Source organism: Dromiciops gliroides, chromosome 3, assembly GCF_019393635.1.
Source record: "Dromiciops gliroides isolate mDroGli1 chromosome 3, mDroGli1.pri, whole genome shotgun sequence".
NCBI classification, from domain to species: domain Eukaryota; kingdom Metazoa; phylum Chordata; class Mammalia; order Microbiotheria; family Microbiotheriidae; genus Dromiciops; species Dromiciops gliroides.
Genome location: NC_057863.1, coordinates 401884763 through 401900828, shown reverse-complemented (window position 1 = coordinate 401900828; position 16066 = coordinate 401884763). Strand labels below are relative to the sequence as shown.

The following is a 16066-nucleotide window of genomic DNA, read 5'->3' as shown; positions in this document are numbered from 1 at the left end:
TAATTCTTAGGCAATTATTTTCTTCAGAGAGCTTTTTAGTATTCTTTTCCATTTGGCTTTTCAAGCTGTTTACATTTTTCTTATAAGTTTCCTGCATCACTCTCATTTCTCTTTCCGTTCTTTCCTCCACCTCTCTAAATCTTCCTTCTATCTCTCCTACTTTCTCTTCAAATTCCCTTTTGAGCACTTCCAAGGCCTAAGACCAATTCATACTTTTTTTCGGAAACTTCTAAGGGTGTATTCTGGTCTAGCTTGCCCCCAAAGCAGCTTTTTATGATCTGCTGTTTTTTCTGCTTACTCATCTTCATACCCTATTTCTTGGCTTTTAACTCCTTCTTAAAGCATAGCGTTGCTTCCAGGATACACTATTCTGAGCTACAGCTTCACCTGGGGGGTAATTTGGCTTTTTCTCAGCCTTCCTGGCCTGTGAGTAACAACAGCATGCTTTCTCTTTGAGCCAGAAATAGAAGTCTAATTGAAATCTGATTCTCTATGGTAGGAAGCTTGGCATGCCTGTGCCTCTACCCCACTGGATGGCTGTCCTTCAACCTTGCTTACTGGTTTAGAATGTGAGATTCCCACCCCAGTTGCAGCAGAGACTGCAGCTATTCCCCCCAACTGCTGGACCCCCTCATCACAAGCTAAGCTTCAGAATAAGCAGCTGAAGATTCTGAGGCTTTGGTTGGATGTGCAGCCTAATTGAGGCTGCTCCTGTTCCATGAGCTGTGTTCCTCGCTCAGCTTGAACCACAGGTGATCCCAGTCACCTAATTAAACCATCTTTGGGTGGAAAAGAGTCTCACTGTTATTATGTGGGTTATGCTGCTCCAAAAGTATCTTTTCACACTATTTTTGAATGTATGTGGACAGGTTTTCCGGATCTGGGAGAGTCATAGCTTTTCTTCTGCCATCTTGGCTCCACCCCCCATCTACAGTGAGAAGTAGAAATACTAATAACAAAATTCTTCTGTAAGAACAAAAGGTCAACACTAAGAAGGGAATCAAGAAAAATGTGAAGGCAACCTAGGAGTACCTGATTTTCTAAAAATGTGTTATCAGTGTATTTTCATGAACACCCTAGAGACCATAGAGTCCTATAGACATTTTGAAAAAAAATTATGCTCTGCATACTTCAGTCCCTTTTCCAGAAACAAGAATCAACCAGCACTCCCTTCTTACCTATCAGCTGTAAGCTTAGGCTTCTCTTTTACAGTTCTTGGTCAGAGTTAAGAGAGGGAGAATGGCACCTTAGCTTGGCAGTGATTTCCTCTAATAGATTTCAAGTGAAAAATGAGTCCCTTATTTTCACAAATGGAAGGATTGATTCAAACTCAACTTCTGCTCCAAATGACTGAGCAATGGCCAGAGGGTCATTCTCTAGGAGCATGAGATGTGAGCAGTTACTTAAACAATTTAACCTAATCTCTGCTTCATATCCACTTCTAGCTCTCACTTAACTCCAAGAAAGCCCCTGCTACCTATTTTCTAGATATATGAAATATGTCATCCCCCCAACCTCACCCCCAAGAGGGTGCACTAGAAGGAACAACAAATGGCTTTAGAATCCTCAAGAAAAAAGAAAGAACAAGATTACAAGAACTGATGTATGCTTGTTAGGAAAAATGAAAAAAAACAATCAAGAACGAATTCCAGTGTACCTGTATGACCCTCTGTGGAACATGTATCACATCAAAGAAGGGAGAAACTGTGTGAATGCCTAAAGAATATAGACATTTCCCTGGATCATGCTTCCCCTGGATCAAATCCTAATCCCACTCCCATAGTCATTGTTGGCACCCAAGAATGGCTAGCATGAGTAAAGTGTTAGCCCTGGAGCTGCCTAGCTGTCTTATTTGTCTTGTTTCCACAACCAGAACCTACAGCTATTATTTATTAATTGTAGGAGGTACATATCCTCAGTAATCCATTCATAGGAAAGTTCATCAACAGTTTCTTGCTGACAAGTCTGGCAAAACACTTCTCTTCAAAGCCATTGAAGCTATTCATGCCAACCCAGTGGTACCTGGGCCAGATACTGAATCTGTTGAGAAGAAGTGTGGGGTCATCGTAGTAAGATTTTTCTTTCTTTTCTTTGTTCCTTTTGGCCTTATTAGTATTTACTAATTTAATTTTAAAATTTTTATCTTTTTCAGCATAAGTTGCACATGTGAAGTCAAACAAAACATTTCCATATTAGTCAGGTTTTGAAAGAAAGGAGACAAAAAAACCTCAAGAAAAATAAAATTTGTTTAAAAAAATTATGTTTCAATCTGTGTTCAACCACCAACAATTCTTTTTCTGCAGATGGATTGCATTTTTCATCATGAGTCATTCACAGTTGATCTTGGATCTTTGTATTGCTGAGAATAGCTAAGTCATCCACAGCTGAACATCTTACAATACTGCTGTTACTTTATACACAGTACATTTCACTTTGCATCAGCTCATGTAAATCTTTCCAGGTTTTTCTGAAAGCATCCTGCACATCATTTCTCATAGGACAACAATGTTCCATTGCAATAACATACCACATTTTTTCCAGGATTCTCTTCACCTCTTTAACTTCTTTCTTGTTTATTTTGTGGTTAGATTTATCTAAGTCTGAGAGGAGAAGGTTGAGATCCCCCACTAGTACAGTTTTGCTGTCTGTTTCCTCTTATAACTCATTTTTTTTAATGTATGAGGTATTTTATTTTTTCCGTTACATGTAAAGATAATTCTCAACTTTTGTTTATACAAGCTTTACAATTTCAGATTTTTCTCCCTCCCTCCCCTCCCTCCCCCCTCCCCTAGACAGCAGGTAATCTGATATAGGTTATATCTATATATCTCTGGACATATACATATAGATATATATATATACACACATATATATATATAAACACATAATAACATTAATCCTATTTCTGCATTAATCCTGTTACAAGAAAAAGAATCAGAGCAGTGATGCAAAACCTCAAAATAGAAAAAAAAAACAACAGCACCCAAAACAAAAGAAATAATATGGTTCAATCAGCATCTATACTCCACATTTCTTTCTTTCTTTTTTTTCTTGGATTTGGAGATCCTCTTCTATCAAGAGTTCCCTGGAACTCTTCTGTACCATTGCATTGGTGAGAAGAATATAGTCCATCACAGTGGGTCAACACTCAATGTTGATGATACTGTGTACAATGTTCTTCTGGTTCTGCTCATCTCACTCATCATCAGCCCATGAAAGACCCTCCAGGTTTCTCTGAACTCCTCCTGCTCATCGTTTCTTACAGCACAATAGTATTCCATTGTATTCATATACCACAACTTGTCCAGCCATTCCCCAATTGATGGGCACCCCCTCAACTTCCAATTCCTTGCTACCACATAAAGAGCAGCTATAAATATTTTTGTACATGTAGGTCCCTTTCCCCCTTCCATGATTTCTTTGGGCAAAAGACCTAAAAGTGGGATTGCTGGGTCAAAGGGTATGCACAGCTTTATCGCCCTTTGGGCATAATTCCAAATTGCTCTCCAGAATGGTTGGATCAGCTCACAGCTCCACCAACAATGCATTAGTGTTCCAATTTTCCCACAACCTCTCCAACATTTATTATCTTCCTTTTTTGTCATTTTAGCCAATCTGATAGGTGTCAGGTGGTACCTCAGAGTTGTTTTAATTTGCATCTCTCTAATCATTAGAGATTTAGAGCATTTTTTCATATGGGAATAGATAGCTTTGGTTTCTTCATCAGAAAACTGCCTGTTCATATCCTTTGACCATTTCTCAATTGGGGAATGACTTGGATTCTTATAAATTTGATTTAATTCCCTATATATTTTAGAGATGAGGCCTATATCAGAAGCACTGGCCTCAAAAATTGTTTCCCAGCTTTCTGCCTCCCTTCCAATTTTGGATGCATTGCTTCTGTTTGTACAAAATTTTTTTAATTTAATATAATCAAAATCATCCATTTTGCATTTTATAATATACTCTATCTCTTGTTTGGTCAAAAACTGTTTTCCTTTCCAAAGATCTGATAGGTACACCATTCATTTTTCTCCTAATTTACCTATGGTATCACCTCTTATGTCTAAATCATGTATCCATTTTGACCTTATTTTAGTATAAGGTGTAAGATGTTGGTCTATGCCTAATTTCTGCCATACTATCTTCCAGTTTTCCCAGCAGTTTTTGTCAAATACTGAGGTCCTATCCCAGAAGCTGGAGTCTTTGGGTTTATCAAACACTACATTACTAGTGTCATTTACTACTGCATTTCCTGAGCCTAGCCTATTCCATTGGTCTACCACTCTATTTTTTAGCCAGTACCAGATAGTTTTGATGACTGCCGCTTTATAGTAAAGCTCCAGGTTTGGTACCGCTAACCCACCTTCCTGTGAATTTTTTTTCATTATTTCCCTGGATATTCTTGATTTTTTGTTTTTCCAGATGAATTTTGTTATTATTTTTTCTACCTGTATAAAATAATTTTTAGGTAGCCTGATTGGTATGGCACTGAATAAGTAAATTAATTTAGGCAGTATTGTCATTTTTACTATATTAGGTCTGCCTATCCATGAGCAATTGATATCTTTCCAATTATTTAGATCTGATTTGATTTGTGTGAAGAGTGTTTGGTAGTTGTGTTCATAGAGTTCCTGGGTTTGTCTTGGCAAGTAGACTCCCAAGTATTTTATATTATCTACTGTTACTTTAAATGGAATTTCTCTTTCTATCTCTTGCTGCTGGACTTTGTTGGTCATGTATAGAAATGCTGATGATTTATGTGGATTTATTTTATATCCTGCTACTTTGCTAACGTTGTTAATTGTTCAAGTAATTTTTGGCTTGATTCTCGAGGATTCCTTAAGTATACCATCATATCATCTGCAAAGAGTGATAGTTTTGTTTCCTCCTTGCCTATTCTAATTTCTTTAATTCCTTTCTCTTCTCTGATTGCTAAAGCTAACATTTCTAGAACAATATTAAATAATAGGGGTGATAATGGACATCCCTGTTTCACCCCTGATCTTATTGGGAAGGCCTCTAATTTATCTCCATTGCATATAATACTTGCTGATGGCTTTAGGTAGATACTGTTTATTATTCTAAGGAAAGCTCCACATATTCCTAAACTCTCTAGTGTTTTTATTAGGAATGGGTGCTGTACTTTGTCAAAAGCTTTCTCTGCATCTATTGAGATAATCATATGATTTTAGTTGGTTTTCTTATTGATGTGGTTGATTATGTTAATAGTTTTCCTAATGTTGAACCAGCCCTGCATTCCTGGTATAAATCCCAGCTGGTCATAGTGTATTATCCTGGTGATCACTTGCTGTAATCTCCTTGCTAGTATCTTATTTAAGATTTTAGCATCAATATTCATTAGGGAAATTGGTCTATAATTTTCTTTCTCTGTTTTTGCTTTGCCTGGTTTTGGTATCACCACCATATTTGTGTCATAAAACGAATTTGGTAGAACTCCTTCTTCACCTATTTTTCCAAATAATTTGTATAATATTGGAATTAATTGTTCTTTAAATGTTTGGTAAAATTCACCCGTAAACCCATCTGGCCCTGGGGATTTTTTCTTAGGGAGTTCATTAATAGCTTGTTCAATTTCTTTTTCTAATATGGGTTTATTTAAGGATTTTATTTCCTCTTCAGTTAACCTGGGCAGTTTGTATTTTTGTAAATATTCATCCATTTCATTTAGATTGTCAAATTTATTGGCATACAGTTGGGCAAAATATTTCCTAATTATTGCTTTAATTTCCACTTCATTGGTGGTAACATCACCCTTTTCATTTTTGATACTGGGAATTTGGTTTTCTTCTTTCTTTTTTTTTAATCAAATTAACCAATATTTTATCTATTTTATTGGTTTTTTCATAAAACAAGCTCTTAGTTTTATTGATTAATTCTATAGTTTTTTTGCTTTCAATCTTATTAATTTCTCCTTTAATTTTCAGGATCTCTAATTTAGTGTCTAATTGGGGATTTCTAATTTGTTCTTTTTCTAGCTTTTTAAGTTGCATGCCCAATTCATTAATCTCCTCTTTCTCTTTTTTATTCATGTAAGCATTTAGAGCTATAAATTTTCCCCTAAGCACTGCTTTGGCTGCATCCCATAGATTTTGGTATGTTGTCTCATTATTGTCATTCTCTTGGATAAAGTTATTGATTGTTTCTATGATTTCTTGTTTGGCCCATTCATTCTTTAGAATGAAATTATTTAGTTTCCAATTGATTTTCATTCTACTTTTCCCTGGCTCTTTCTTACATGTAATTTTTATTGCATCATGATCTGAGAAGGATGCATTTACTATTTCTGCCTTTCTACATTTGACTATGATGTTTTTGTGCCCTAATACATGGTCAATTTTTGAAAATGTGCCATGTACTGCTGAGAAAAATGTATATTCCTTTCTATCCCCATTCAATTTTCTCCAGACATCTATCATATCTAACTTTTCTAGTAATCTATTCACCTCTTTCACTTCTTTCTTATTTATTTTTTGGCTAGATTTATCTAATTCTGAGAGGGGGAGATTCAGATCCCCCACTAGTATAGTATTACTATCTAATTCCTCTTGTAACTCATTTAACTTCTCCTCTAAGAACTTGGATGCTATACCACTTGACGTATACATATTTAATATTGATATTACTTCATTATCTATAGTACCTTTAAGTAAGATGTAATTTCCTTCCTTACCTCTTTTAATGAGATCTATTTTTGCCTGCACTTTGTCTGAGATAAGGATTGCTACCCCTGTCTTTTTTACTTTAGCTGAGGCATAATATATTCTGCTCCACCCTTTTACCTTTACTCTGTGTGTATCTCTCTGCTTCAAATGTGTTTCTTGTAAACAGCGTATTATAGGGTTCTGGTTTTTAATCCACTCTGCAATTTGCTTCCGTTTTATAGCAGAGTTCATCCCATTCACATTCACAGTTATTGTTACTGACTGTCTATTCCCCTCCATTCTATTTACCCCGTTTGTACTTTTCCCCCCTTCTTTGACCCTATTCCTCCTCACCAACGTTTTACTTCTTACCCCTGCCTGCCCCGATCTGCCCTCCCTTTTTATCACCCCCCCTCTTTTCTTTACCCTTTTCTCCCTTGCTTTTGTCCTCCCTTCTATCAGTCCCCCCCTTTCCCTTCCCCTTTTGTTTCCCTAAAGAATGAGTTAAGTTTCTTTATCCCAATGAACGTATATGTTATTCCCTCTTTGAGTCAAATCTAATGAGAATAGGGTTGAAACCATGTTTCCCCCTCCTTTCTTTCCCTCTATTGTAATAGGTTTTTTTCCACCTCTTCATATGATATAATTCATCCCATTCCACCTCCCCTTTCCTCTCCTCCCCATAGACTCCCTTTTTATCCCCTTAATTCTTTTGTATCATCACATCAAAGACAATTTATATTTATACCCTCTAGTCCTTCTCTCTGCCCAAATACATTTACAGTTCTTAAGAGTTATGAGTATTATCTTCCTGTGTAGGGATATAAACAGGTTAACCTAATAGGGTAACTTTTTTTTCCCTCTGTTTACCTTTTTAAACTTCTCTTGAGTCTTATATGTTGAGATTGAATTTTCTATTCAGTTCTGGTCTTTTCATCAGGAAAGATTGAAAGTCCCCAATGTCATTAAATGTCCATCTTTTCCCCTGAAAGAAAATGCACATTTTTGCTGGGTAATAGATTCTTGGCTGCAATCCAAGCTCCTTTGCCTTCCGGAATATCATATTCCAAGCCTTGCGGTCCTTTAATGTTGAAGCTGCCAGGTCCTGCGCAATCCTGACTATGGCTCCATGATATTTAAATTGCTTCTTTCTGGCTGCTTGGAGTATTTTCTCCTTCACCTGATAATTCTGGAATTTGGCTACAATATTCCTTGGAGGTTTCCTTTTGGGGTCTCTTTCAGGAGGTGATCGGTGGATTCTTTCAATGATGATTTTATCCTCTGATTCTATGATATCAGGGCAGTTCTCCTTAATAATTTCCTGGAATATGGTGTCTAGATTCTTTTTCTGGTCATGGCTTTCAGGCAGTCCAATGATTCTCAAATTGTCTCTCCTCGATCTGTTTTCCAGATCAGTTGTCTTTCCAATGAGGTATTTCACATTTTCTTCTATTTTTTCATTTTTTTTATTCTGCTTGACTGATTCTTGGTGTCTCATGGATTCCTTATCTTCCAACTGTCCCACTTTAATTTTTAAGGCATTATTTTCTTCAGTGAGATTATGCACCTTTTTTTCCATTTGGCTAAGTGAATTTTTTAAGGTATTGTTTTCTTCAGTGAGATTATGCAGCTTTTTTTCCATTTGGCCAAATGAATTTTTTAAGGCTTTGTTTTCTTCAGCTTCCTTTTCCAAGCTGCTGATTCTTTTTTCATAGTTTTTTTGTTTTGCTTTCATTTCTCTCCCCATTTTTTCTTCTACCTCTTGCAATTGATTTTTAAAATCCTTTTTGAGCTCTTCCAGGAGGCTTTTTGTTCTTGCGACCAATTCACCTTCCCTTGTGAGGCTTCAGATGTAGACAATTTGAGGCTATTGTCCTCATCTGAGTTTGTGTTGGCTTCTTCCCTATTGATACAGAAGCTCTCAATGGAGAGGGCTCTTTTTTGCTTCTTACTCATTATTGCAGCTCATTTATTTATTCTTTAAGTTGAGGTCTGCTCTGGGAGCCCAGGGTCCCTGTTTTGGGCTTCTTGTGCAGGTGTATAGGTGCTGTGTGACCGGGCTTTTACTCTGAGGCCTTTATGGTGTGTGGAGATCCCCCACCCTGCACTTCCTGTCTGATTGTGCTCGGCCAGCCAGGCGCCAGACCCCGGCGTCTGATCCTGCCGTTCGTGGCCCTCTCGGCCGATGCAGGTAGGTTTTTCCACTGTCCTTCTTGGCCACCAGATTTTTGAGCCAGGTTCGGGGAGCCTCAGTTGTTAGGCTGTGGCCAGCAGCTCCTGCTGACTTGCCCCAACCCCCTCGGCGCTGGGTTGCTGCCCTGCGCTGGGCCTCCCTTTTGCCCGAGTCAGACCGACCTTTTCCTGAAGTCTTCTAAATTATCTCTGGTTGGAGGACTGTGTCTCTCTGTCTCTTTGCAGGTTCTGTAGTTTCAGAATCCATTCAGAGGCTTGATTTAATGTTCGTTTTGAGGGAACAGAAGGAGAGCTCAGGCAGCTTGCTGCTTCCTCTCCGCCATCTTGGCTCCCTTCTCTTATAACTCATTTAACTTCTTCCCTAAGAATTTGGATGCTATACCACTTGGTGCATACATGTTTAGTACTGATATTACTTCATTATCTATCATACCTTTTAACAAGATGTGGTTTCTTTCCTTATCTCTTGTAATTATATATATTTTTGCTGTTTCTTTTTCTGAGGTAAGAATTGCTACCCCTATTTTTTTGGTTTGAGCTGAAGCATAATATATTCAGCTCCAACCTTTTACCTTTACTCTGTGTGTACCTCTCTTCTTCAAGTTTGTTTCTTGTAAACATCTTTTTATAGGATTCAGATTTTTAATCCACTCTGCTATTCACTTCTGTTTTATGGGAGAGTTCATCCCATTCACATTCACAGTTGGGATTATTAACTGTTTATTTCCCTCCATCCTCTTTTCCCCTTTGTCCTCTTTCTTCCCTTCTTTCACCCATTCCCTCCTGACCAGTGTTTTGCTTCTGACCACTGCCTCCCTCAATCTGCCCTCACTTTTATTTGCTGCTCTTCCTTTCCTTGCCCTCTTCCCCCCTCCTTGCTTCTGCCCTTCCTTCTATCAATACCATCCTTTTCCCCTTCCCCTTTTGTTTCCTTAAAGTGTAAGCTAACTTCCAGTATACAAATGGGAGTGAATTTTTTACCTGCCCTGAATAAAATCTGATGACATTAAGATTGAAACAATGCTTACCCCTCCCTTTTTCCCCTCTATTGTAATGGGTTCTTTTTGTACCTCTTCATATGATGTAATTAACCCCATTCCACCTCCCACTCCCTCTCCTCCCCCTAGTATCCTTTTATTCTGCCCCTTAGGTTTCTTTATATCATCACATCAAAGTCAATTTAATAACAATGCCCTAATAGAGATACAGATCCCAAGAGATGAAAATTATTATCCTCCCTCATAGGGATGTAAGCAGTTTAACCTCATTGAATAACCTTCCCTCCCCCTGCCTTTGTTTACCTCTTTATAATTCTCTTGAGTCTTGTATTTGGAGATCAGATTTTCTGTTCACTTGTGGTCTTTTTCACAGGAAACTTTGTAAGTACCCTATTGCATTGAATGTCCATCTTTTCTCTTGAAACAGAATGCTCAGTTTTGCTGGGTAGTTGATTATTGGTTGTAATCCAAGCTCCTTTGCATTCCAGAATATCATATTCTTAGCCCTGCAATCCTTTAATGTTGAAACTGCTAGGTCCTGAGCAATCCTGACCATGGCTCCATGATATTTAAATTGTTTCTTTCTGGCTGCTTGGAGCATTTTCTCCTTCACCTGATAAATCTGGAGTTTGGCTACAATATTCCTTGAAGTTTTCCTTTTGGGGTCTCTTTCAAGAGGTGTTCAGTGGATTCTTTCAATGATGAATTATCCTCTGATTCTATAATTTCAGGGCAGTTTTCCTTGATAATTTCCTGGAATATGGCATCTAGACTCTTTTCTTGATCATAGCTTTTAGGTAGTCCAGTAATTCTTAGATTATCTCTCCTGGTTATATTTTCTAGGTTAGTTGTGTTTCCAATGAGGTATTTCACATTTTCTTCTTTTTTTCAGTTTTTTGATTCTGCTTGGAGTTATTAGCTTCCACTAGCCCAATTTAAATTTTTAAGGCATTATTTTCCTTGGTAAGCTTTTGAACCTCTTTTTCCATTTGGACAATTTTTTTTTCTCCCATTTGGCCAATTATTCTTCCCTCTTGGCTATTCTTTTCTCCCATTTGGCCAATTTTTACTTTTTAAGGAATTGTTTTCCTCAGTCAATTTTTGTGCTTCTTTTTCCAGCATAACTCTCATTTCTTTTTTCCATGTTTTCTTCTGCCTCTTTCATTTGGTTTTTAAAAGCCTTTTTGAGTTCTTCAAAGAAATTTTTTTAGTCTTGAGACAAGATCTTTTTCCCACTTGAGTCTTCACTTTCAGGCATTTTGATGAACTCATCTGAGTTTGAGTTTTGGTCTTCCCTTTCACTATAGAAGCTGTCAGTGGTAAGGTTTTTTGTTTGTTTGTTTGTTTATTACTTATGTTGTAGCCTAATTTTAAACCGATAAAGGTTATATAACTCCTGTTGTAGCCTATTTTTAAACTGATAAAGTTGAAGTCTGCTCCTGGGGCACAGGGATCACTTTTGCTAGCTTATTACAACTCTGAGCTGCCCCACTCTCAGCTGTGTTGAGCTACCTGCTGAGCTGAGCAATGGTGAGCCAAGCAGAGCTGAGCTATGCTGAGCCACCCTCCCCTTTCACCCAAGTGAGACATACCTTTCCTGAAGTCCTCTAAATTATCTCAAGTAGGAGGATTTTTCTCTCTGTCTTTTTGTAGGTTCTGTAGTTCCAGAACCTGTTTAGAGGCTTGATTTAGTGTTGTTTTTGAGGGAAACATGGGAAAGCTCAGGCAACTTTCTGGCTTCTCTCCACCATCTTGGCTCCACCCCCAAAGCCCCCAATTTAGCTTTTCAAGTCATTCTTTTCCTCATTGGCTTTTTGTTACCCTTTTACCATTTGACCTAGTCTGTTTTTAAGGAATGATTTTCTTCAGTATTTTGTGTGTCTGTCTCCTTTAACAAGGTGTTGACTTTTTTTCATGATTTTCTTACATCACTCTCATTTCTTTTTCCATTTTTCCTCTACCTCTCTGACTTTATTTGTAAAGTCCTTTTGGGTATTTCTATGGCCTGAGACCAATTCAGATTGTTCTTGGATCCTTTGCATGTAGGTGCTTTGACTTTTTTATCTTTTTCTGAGGTTGTATTTTGATTTTCTTTGTCACTATATAAATTTTCTCTGGTCAGAATTTCTAGGGTGGAGGGTATACTGTCCCAGGCTTTGAGGGTTTGTGCAGCTGTTTTCAGAGGTACTTCTAGGGATTTTAAAGTTTTTAGTTCTTCCTAGGTGGTATGATTTAAGAAGTATATTTACTACTCTCCTGGCTTGTTTTCTTGTCTGCAAGCAACCACAAGTCTGCTTTTCTGCCCTGGAAGTATGAGGAACATCCAACTCCACTGTGACTGCAAGGTGTTGTGTGCTTGTGCTCCTCTCTGGCCTATAAATGCCACCAAAGACTATGACCTGGATTAGAGTATGGGCAAAACAAGAGTCCTGCCTCAGTGCTAAGCAAAGAGACCCTTGTTATCTGCTTCTGTCCAATTGTTCAACCCACTTATTGTCTATGGGCTGAGGTCCAGAAATAGTTGCTGCCACTGTTGACTTTGAGGATCCCAAAGTCTGTTCCTGGCTTGCTGGGTCAGGGACTGTGATGGCACAGACTGTGCTGAACTACTTTCCACTCTCACCCCAGTGCAACAGACCTTTCCTGCTTATGTTCTATGTTGTCTTTGCCTGCAAAATTATTTCACCCTGTCTTTTTGTGAGTTCTTCTGCTCCAAGAATTGTCTAATAGCAGTATTTGAAGTTATTAGGAGAGGTGTTTGGGAGATCTCAGGCAAGTAACTGCTGTTCCTCTGCCATCTTGGCTCAGGTCCTGGCCCTTATTCTTTTTAATGAGGTTAAGCTCTCAGAGCATCTAATCCAATTCCTCATAATTGAGGTAGTAGGCCAATGGCTTCTTCATCTCTTTCACTGCATTCTCTACTTTCTTCTGCTGCTGCTGGCTCTGGACAAGATGCTTTCCTTCCTGAGCATACTGTTCATTTTTCTCTGACTCCTCTTATTTCCATCCTTCCAACTTAAAGTCCCTTTGATAACCAGACTTCTCTTGAAAAATGTTTTCAGCATTTTGGAATTCAGCTTCTAAAATTTTGCTTTGTGTTTCCTACCTCATGAGCTCTTGCTGCTATTGCCTTACATCAGACACTAACTCAGTTTTGGCCCAAGAAAACATCTGCTTGCCATTGCTCTGGGATGCTAACTCCTTCAAGATGGAAAGGAATCTGCATCAGAAAACATAGTTCTCTGCTTCCTTCTTCTTCTTCTTCCTTTTTTTTTTTTTTTTTTTTTTGGTGAGGCAATTGGGGTTAAGCGACTTGCCCAGGGTCACACAGCTAGTAAGTGTTAAGTGTCTGAGGCCGGATTTGAACTCAGGTCCTCCTGAATCCAGGGCTGGTGCTCTATCCACTGTACCACCTAGCTGCCCCTCTGCTTCCTTCTTAGTGAGGAGAAGTCTAAATCAGAGTATTCTTTCTGCTTGTTCCATGGAGGTTGCAAGTTTGAATCAGAAGACTGCTTGGTGCTCCTTCCAGGAAGAGAAGAATCTATATTATGCCTTTGGTATTTCTTGATTGAATGGGTTGTTCAGAATTTCCTACAACTACAAGAGCCTCTGGAGTCATGAAGCTTTTTCTGTGGTGCAGGAGAGGATGACAATCAAGTTTTGTTTTTTTTTTTGGTGGGGGCAATGAGGGTTAAGTGACTTGCCCAGGGTCACACAGCTAGTAAGTGTCAGGTGTCTGAGGCCGGATTTGAACTCAGGTCCTCCTGAATCCAGGGCCTTTGCTTTATCCACTGTGCCACCTAGCTCTCCCCGACAATCAAGTTTTAGGCTGAGAAATTTCATCTCTATATCTATTGCTCTTCTCCTTTAGACCAAGAGAGGACTTAGCAGGGGCTTTACTAGACAGTGACTGATAGACCTCTGGAGCTAAATCTTGTAAGTTAGAATGAACCTTCTTGAGTAATGATGAGTTTAAATAGTCTCCACAGGCCCTCCTGGGAGGTGTGGAGTAAGGAAAGTCATGACAGGTGACTGAGTGGCAAAAAATTCCTGATGGGCTCTCCTGGGAGTTAAGAAGTCTGGGGAGTTTGGTAGGGTCTTATTTGCAGGCCACAAATCCATGGTGTAATGCCAGGCTCTCCTGGGTGTGTTTGTGAAAAGTATTGTGGTCTTGACAGGTCCTTCTGGGTTATGTGAAGTCCAAAGAGTGATGGGCCCTCCTGGGAGGTGAAGAGTCTTAGGACAAGTGCTCCTGGATGGAGATATGTCTTCCTCAAGAGTTCTACTTTTTACTGGTCTAGAATGCCTCTATCAGCTGCCCTTATTCTGTGCATTCACCAGTGAATTCATCCACTACAGTGAAACCTTCCTTATCTTCCTATTCTTATTCTGACTTGGTAGAAATAGTCGCCCACCTCACATCATCCTCCATTACCTACATCCCCTTGTCTCTGGGACCACTCAGCTTCTACCAAATCACTTAGGACTTGATTCAGAATGACCATCCAAGGCTACCTTGGTTAGGGCAAGTAGCATTTTAGATACTCTATCTTGGAGAGAAGCAGGGTGGCCACCATGGCAGCAGAGGAATGAGAAGAAAAGCAGAACCAAATGACTGAGCAATCATCATGGGGTAGAGCCAGAGCTCTAAGGCTGCTGAGCAAGAACCAGAGGTAAGCATCTGCAGCAGATTTCCAAATTATATTACAAAGTGCTAATCAACAAAACAATCTGTTAGTATCTAAGAAATAGAGTGGAGGATGAGTGAAATAAATTAGGTAAACAATACATAGTAGTAAATGACTATAGTCATTTAATGTTTGATAAACCAAAAGATCCAAGCTTTTGGATCAAGAACTCACAAAAGCTTCTGTGAAAACTGGAAAGCAGTTTGGCAGAAACTAGGTACAGACCAATACCTCAATTTATATAACAAAATATGGTCAAAAGAGGTACATGATTTAGAAATAAAGGCTGATATTATAAGCAAAGTGAACATGGAAAATGTTACTTGTCACATCTGTGGATAAGGGAAGATTTTACGACAAATAAGAGAGAAGATCATGGGAAGTAAAGTAAAAAATTTTGATTACATTAAATTAAAAAAAAGTTTTGCACAAACAAAACCAATGCAACCAAGAATAGAAGGCAAATACTAGGAAACTGATGAAAATATACAGCAATGTTTCTCTGATAAAGGTTTCATTTCTCAAACCTGTTGAAAAATTAGTCAAATTTATTTAAAAAAAACAATATCCATTCTGCAATTGATAAATGTTCAAAGGATGTGAACAAAAAGTTTTCAGAATTCAAAAGTCTCCATATTTATATTAAAATGTGCTAAATCACTATTGATTAGAGAAAAACAAATTAAACTACTCTGAGGGACCAACTCACAAGTAACAAATTGGCTTACATGATAGAAAAGGAAAATAACCAATATTGGAGGGACCGTGGGAAAATAGGGATTATAGTGGATTGTTGGTGAAATAGTGATCTGTTCCAACCATTCTGGAGAATAATTTAGAACTATACCCAAAGAGCTATAAACCTATGTATAACTTTTTCTTCAGCAATACCACTACTAGATCTATATCTCAAAGACATAAAAGAAAAAAATTTAAATATATATATATATATATATACACACACACACACACACACACACACACACACACACACACAAACATTTTAGTAGCAGCTTTTTATGGTGGCAAAAAATTGGAAGTTGAAGAAATGTCCATCAATAAGGGAATGGCCAAATTGTGGCATATATTTGTAATGGAATATAATTATGCTATAAGAAATGATGAAGGGGATATTTCAGAAGATTCTGAAATGACCTTATATGAGCTGATAAAAAATGAAGTGAGGAGAGTATGGAGAACATTGTACAATGTAACAGGAATATTTTGAAAAATTATCACTTGTAAATGACAGCTACTCTGGTCATTACATTGATCTAAGACAATTCTGAAGGAGTCATGATGTAAAATGCTTTCTACCTTCAGATTGAGAACTGATGAGGTCTGATTGAAGACTGAAACATAATTTTATCACTTTATTTTTCTTGCTTTGTTCTTTATAACATGACTAATATGGAAATATTAAAAAAAGAAGTGCAAATACCATTTGAGGAATTGAAGTCAATGAGTTGCTAAACCTCATTAAGTATACACATAAGAAATTCATGTTGTAGGAAATATAATT

At 38.0% G+C, this 16066-nt stretch overlaps 1 pseudogene; it reads right to left on the bottom strand.

Moving 5' to 3' along the window:
* Window positions 1-13027, bottom strand: part of LOC122747685 — a 57267-nt pseudogene extending 44240 nt beyond the window's left edge.
* Window positions 13028-16066: the final 3039 nt, after the last annotated feature.